Source organism: Mytilus trossulus, chromosome 6 (assembly GCF_036588685.1).
Source record: "Mytilus trossulus isolate FHL-02 chromosome 6, PNRI_Mtr1.1.1.hap1, whole genome shotgun sequence".
Taxonomy (NCBI): domain Eukaryota; kingdom Metazoa; phylum Mollusca; class Bivalvia; order Mytilida; family Mytilidae; genus Mytilus; species Mytilus trossulus.
The window spans coordinates 59,960,479-59,967,074 of record NC_086378.1 but is presented as its reverse complement, the minus strand read 5'-3'; the positions used below and the strand labels follow the sequence as shown (position 1 = coordinate 59,967,074).

General features: G+C 32.8%; 1 long non-coding RNA gene across 1 annotated transcript; it reads right to left on the bottom strand.

Annotated features, from left to right (window-relative positions):
* Positions 1–1,796: 1,796 nt before the first annotated feature.
* On the bottom strand, positions 1,797–6,280 carry LOC134723597 (uncharacterized). Its single transcript, XR_010108128.1, has 3 exons — positions 5,862–6,280; positions 3,391–3,479; positions 1,797–1,924 (listed from the first exon to the last, which is right to left on the bottom strand). It is a non-coding gene; the product is annotated as an uncharacterized LOC134723597 (long non-coding RNA).
* Between the last annotated feature and the right edge of the window lie 316 nt (positions 6,281–6,596).

The following is a 6,596-nucleotide window of genomic DNA, read 5'->3' as shown; positions in this document are numbered from 1 at the left end:
GAAAGCAACCAATAGTTCTAATATTTCACTGACCCAGTGCAATAAATCTTCAAAATTATTGCATGAATATTGGGAAATATTGTCCCTTGTAGAACATAAATCATTTTTTTTGGCACTTGCAAGCTCATGCAAAATAAAATTCTAATCAGGACAATTTTCATGCAATAACCCTATTTTATTATTACAATTGCACAATATTAATTACTTTACCATAACTTATTTCTTGCTTTCCTTAAACTGACCTCATCATCAATCTCAACAAATTGTTTATGGTTTTGTAAAAAAAAAAAATTTCTCACTTGTAACTGTTAACATGGATAATTTTCAAACTTGCCCACAACAAGAATCAAAACTTGGAACTCTAGGACTTAAAATTTTAAAACAAATCTTGGAAACTACATGTACATGATTTACCGCATTTGAAAAGAGAACAAAATTTATATCAAATAAAGTCGTCATTTTTAATATAGACATACCTCTTGTTACAAACTTATTCATTGACTACTGCTCCTCTGTGCTCATATGCACCAGGGGTTAAAATTTTTTGTTACAGCTAACTAGCCCAGGACTTTTTGGCAGGAGGATTTTACTAGCCCTGTTTCAAGAACTGCTAGCCCATCAAAACCAACCTGCTAGCCCAAGTATCACTTACAAATCACTCAGGGTGTGCTGCATAAGACGCTGGGAATGTGTGTCATGTTTTGAAAGGGCATTTGTACACTATAATTTAATAAAATAAATCAAATGAGGTTTATGTTTTATTTTTTAATTATAACAAGGATATAAACAGATATCTCATTTTGTTTTTTTCTTTGTCAGATAATTTCACTAAAGCTTTAAAAATATGCTTTTCGACAGGAGTCACTTTTTTTCTATAAACTAGTTCGTTTTTATCTGTTGTAGTACTATGCTGGGCCGTTAAATATTTTCTTGCACAGAAAACATGTTCATTTGTTTTATCATGGGAAACAAGTGGATCAATTCTTATGTTTGATGTCCCCACATACAAGGCGTATTTTTTATTTGCATACTCGGGAAAACACCAACAGTATTCACAGTACATATAGTCTCGGGCTTTTCATCCTTAACAACCGACCTTGCCCACGGGAATCTTTCATTCCATGTCGCTATGAACGTTCTTTTTCACTTGTCCCGATCGTACTTTCTATTTTATTTTAGATGTATCAGCCTCATTAGAATCCCCTTCATTTGCCGATTTTCGCTTTGAACTTGAAGTTGATGAAGTTTCTGCGCTTGCCGTAGTAAAATATGTTGATATATTTTGTTGCATTGACATAGTTTCATGCTCCCTGCTTAAACAGTTGTCCGACAAGAGTCTAGACGGATCAATACCTATCAATACATTATACCTCCCCCCTCGGTACCGTTAATTGAAAAATTCGACAGAACCAATGAAAAATATCCCCGTTATAACATATAACGAGAAATCGATATTGAAAGTACAATAACTGCGATCAATACATGATACCGGGCCACCCGGAGTTATTTGTTCTATTTTTAAAACTGTTACTGTGTTATGTTCCGTTATGTTACTGTGCATGAGGTGAGGACCTGTACAAACCAGTTCAAATTCATGGAATCCCGGATGACATAATTGAATCTGATTGGCTAAGACAGAAAAGTGATGAAGGGATTTTCCACTTTCTATTTTAGACACGCCAAGAATTTTTTGTTACTAGTCCGTCGGGCATACTGGGTTATAAGTTGTGGTTGCCCGAGACGTAAATGTCTAGTCCCGGGCGTCGGGCTAGTGGATTTTTTAACCCCTGATGCACATAAATCAATTCGATGATCTATTAATCCACTATATAATCTAGACAGCAATGACCCAAATGAATTCTGTCCTGTTGATTAGCTTCTCCTACTTCTAAAAGTACTTGTACTTGTACATCCATTGAAAATGCTAAAAGAAATAATGTTTAATGAAATAAAGACTTTATAATATCTGCCAAAATTGCATTTAATATTTGATCTAGCAAAATTGGCAGGCTGATATTAGTTTTGATCTTTTAAGCTAGACCAACAAACTTTCCCTGAAAAAAATGATAGATCTTCTTAACCTGGTGAACATTTTAACCTCAGGTCAGATTTGCTCTGAATGCAATTGTTTCAGTGATACCTGTATTTATATAAGCCAACCAGATGCTCCGCAGGGTAAGCTTTATACAACCGCAGAGGTTGAACCCTGAATGGCTAGGGCAAGTATGGACACACCATTCAAGCTGGATTCAGCTCTAAATTTAGATTGTGACTAAATAGTTGGCGACACAGCATACAATGTAGGTTTCTGAAACAGAATGAATGTGGTCTAATGAACTTAATAAAAAAATTTGCCTTTGAGCAATTCACTATGCTGTTGAATATTATAATCCTCTTAAAAAAAATGTTTGAAGAAATTTTCTTTTTATTTATTAAATCTGAAATGAGAAAAATTGACCCGCCCCCAATTAAAGGATGTGGGTTTGACACCACAAACTACTAGTCTAGCTGCACCACCTTTTAAATGGGTCTGTCCCATGTTCAGAAGCCTTTTAGTGTAATTCAGTGGTGCCATTTGTCTTTCGTTGCTGTTTATCATATTTTGTTTTTTTGTTCTGCATTTTTTATATTTTGCATTGTATAAATCATGATCAGTCTTTTAGTTTGTATCAATTGTTTGAATTGATTAACAAATTTGTGATTCTCAAATAGGGTCTTAGAACCTGAATATGCAGTATTGGTTCATTGTTGAAGGATGTAAAGTGACCTATTGTTGTTAACAGTTAACCTCAATGTCAACTGATATCTGGTGGAGTTTTCTTTTCTCGTTAAACAATATTTTATTTTGAAAATAGTAAGTTATGTAATTAAAATATTATCATTACAATATGACAGATTTATTAGGAGTGGAACAAGAGGCTCTCAAGAGCCTGAATCGCTCACCTTAATTTTTTTGGTTAAATCTCTCATTAATGATTATTTTGGCTTTTCAATTTATTTATATGTCTTTGAATCATCCTATTTTCTTCAAAAGCAAAAAAAAATCATTTCTCCTAAAATGTATGTTATATTTTAGCCATAGGAGCTATGTTTCTTGACATACAAGGAAATGAAATATAAAATTTATACTAGATGCTCTAAAACTTTTAGCAATGGCGACCATGTTTGTTGAACATTCAATTAAAGTTTGGAAGTATTTGGCCTAGTAGTTTCAGAGGAGAAGATTCTTGTAATAGTTTACAACGACGACAGACGACGGACGCCAAGTGATGGCATAAGCTCACTTAAGGGCCAGGTGAGCTAAAAAAGTGAATTTACACTTTTAAAAATTCTTCTATTTTCTCATTCACTATCACCACATTTTTGTATTTTTATATAAAGATTACGTACATGTAAAGCAGACCTTTCACCTTCTCAAGGAGTCCACTTCCTATGTACATTGTACAAGAGAGGGCCCAAACAGCATGATTTCCAGTCAGCTAAAAAAAAAGTCCAAATAGATTACATTGGATTATGATACAGCAAATAAATACATAAATTGCATAATAATTTAATAATAAATATGAATCTCCAATCATGGTTTAAGAAATAACACGTCATTTTAAATCAATAGATATGATTCATGTATATATATATTAAATTTTTATTTTTTATTTTTGTATCAGTGTTTTCTAATTTCTGGGTAGTATATAGGTGTCCAAATAAGTGTGACGTCTTGAAAGACTATTATTTTTTTCTTTGACGCTTTTAATAGATTAAGCATATTGAAGAACCCCAATTTTTGTTGAAATCAAACAAAGTTTAATTTTTTACACTTTGGACCTTAATGTAGACCAATTTAAAACATGACAATACTGTGCAATTGAATATTTCTTGCTATTGCGCAATACTGTGCAATTGAAAATTTCTTGCTATTTTTCAATTTAGTGTAACTAGATATTTCTTATTATTGTGCAATACTGCGCAATTGAAGATTTCTTGATATTGCGCACTACTGTGCAATTGAAAATTTCTTGCTATTGCACAATACTGTGCAATTTAAGATTTATTGCTATTGCACAATACTGAATATAATAATTTTGGACCCTGATTTGAACCAATTTTTGTGAAAATCAAGCTAAAGTTTAATTTTGGACCCTTTCAATAGGACCAAAAATTAAGAATCTGTATACACGGTTAGATTTGGTATATCAAAGAACCCTTATAATTCATTTGTTAATGAAATCAAACAAAGTTTAATTTTGGACCCTTTTGGCCCCTAATTAATTGGGAACAAAACTCTCAAAATCAATCCAAATCTTCCTTTTGTGGTCATAAACCTTTTTTTTTAATTTCATAGATTTCTATTAACTTATACTAAAGTTTATATTGTGCAAACACCAAGGAAATGCTTATTTGGGACCTGTTTTTTTTGCCCCTAGTTCCTAAACTGTTGGGACTAAAGCTCCCAAAATCCATCCCAACCTTCTTTTGTGGTCATAGACCGCATGTTAAAATTTCATAGATTTCTGTTTACTTGTACTTTAGTTACTGTGCGAAAACATAGGAAAATGCTTATTTGGGTCTTTTTGGCCCCTAATTCCTAAACAGTTGAGACCAAAACACCCAAAAACAATCCCAACCTTCCTTTTATGGTCATGAACCTTGTGTTTATATTTCAAAGATTTCTATTTACTTTTACTTAAGTTAGAGTGTGAAAACCAAATGTCTTTGGACGACAACGACCACGCCAACGTAATACCGATATCCGATAAATAAATTTGAAGTATTCACTGTCTTCTGATTGGTTAAAAGTATAAGTTATATTTTCAATGTTGTCAATTTTTATGGCGACACCCCCACTCCTACGTTGTGTATTCATTCACCAACATGTGTGTGTGTGTGTTGCTCTTGTTATATAAATAATATAAAAAGTTCAATGAGCCAATATCTGAAGGTGTTTAGAAAAAAAAACTTGGTATAATGGTTTGTTGCGGAATGACGGAATTTTGAACAAGGGTAAAACTAAATATGCTATATGCCCCCCAACTAAGTTGCGGGGGCCATAAAAATACTGATATATTGGGACTGTGTAAAAGCCTTTCAAGAAGTCGTAATTATTTGGACTACATAGTCTACATAAGTACAAATTTATGTAAATAAGGGCAAGTTTGCAGACCTTTATTCTTTTATATATTATATCAAGGATTTGTATAGTAATTAGTATACTATACAAATCCTTGATTATATTCATTTTGATTTTACCCAAGTTGGGTGAATGGCCATTCTTAGAAGGAGTATATTTTTACAGATTTAACCCTTTTTATAAGTTGAGCAATTTAAAAGCAGGGCGTACGTGTTGGTAATAAGGAAGCCACAACTTGACTTTTATGGGGTGGGGCTACAATAAAAATGTTATAATCCTGTGTTTTTTTTTTAAATTGAAATATCTGTCCTGTCAGTTAATTTTTCAATATTTTCGTTCCTGGTTTATTATACAAGTAAGTCTTTACATTAATTCTAGTTTTTTTATAACTTGTACAGAAATCCAGTTCCGCATATTTTTCAAATAACATCTAAGCACCCCCCTTTCCAATGAAACTAACTTGCATGATAGCTTAAACCAACAAGTGTGGGAACATTTATAGAAAGGGTTGCTAAAAAAAGTAGGCCCTTTTGGCAGTGGATCAGGTTAGACGAAATCACCAATTGTTTTCCATGGCCTATAAAGAAGAAGAGCTACGTTTCCGCAGCTACATGTATGTCAGCTGACTTTGACTGATTTTCGGGTTTGCATGCGATGAAATTTATAAAGTCAAATGTTTTTTTCGTGAATAGTACACCACTAGCATCTTCTTAAATATGTGCATGATAATATTTACCTGTCGTTGTGCTTTCCAAGTACAAAATAGTGGGTATGTATTACATCAAAAAGAAACACAACTTTCTTGTTTGTGTGCGTTTCGTTTACCGCTTTCTTCCAGTTAATCGACAAGCAATCCATTTCAATTTATCTGTTTAAAATAACTTTTTGACCCAACAGTTTTGAAAAACAAGAGGTCCTCGTATTATCTATCGGACTACTATATTTCTATCCATTCTTTTCAACTGTAAAACATGAATTCAGCAGCAGACGAGCGTCCATGGATGAGTTGCGTCATAGTGTAAAAAACGGCAACGGTGATATATCCGGGTTTTCGTATTCCACTTGCCAAGCTTTCATTATTCATACATATATTTACGATCATTTACGATCAATATTTTTTACACATGGAAATAAGTATTTCACACACTTCAGGAGACAACATGTCAAGAAGAACTTGCAACAGTCAAATCGAAATATATTTTTAGCACAAGCTATTCATATTACAGTAATGAGTTAAGTAAGACATGACACATTACTGTGAATAATTAGGTGATGTAGGTGCTTCATAATCCAAATATTTCAGTCATTATACATGACAAACATGTATTTCACTCACTTTGATAACTAAATTAACAAGTTTTGTTTTAATCAGCTTAGTAGTTTGAGAGAAATTTTACAAGTATATATTAAAGCGAAATCTAGAGCGATTTTGCAAAATTTTGTCAAAAATAAAACCAAAGCATGCCGTATC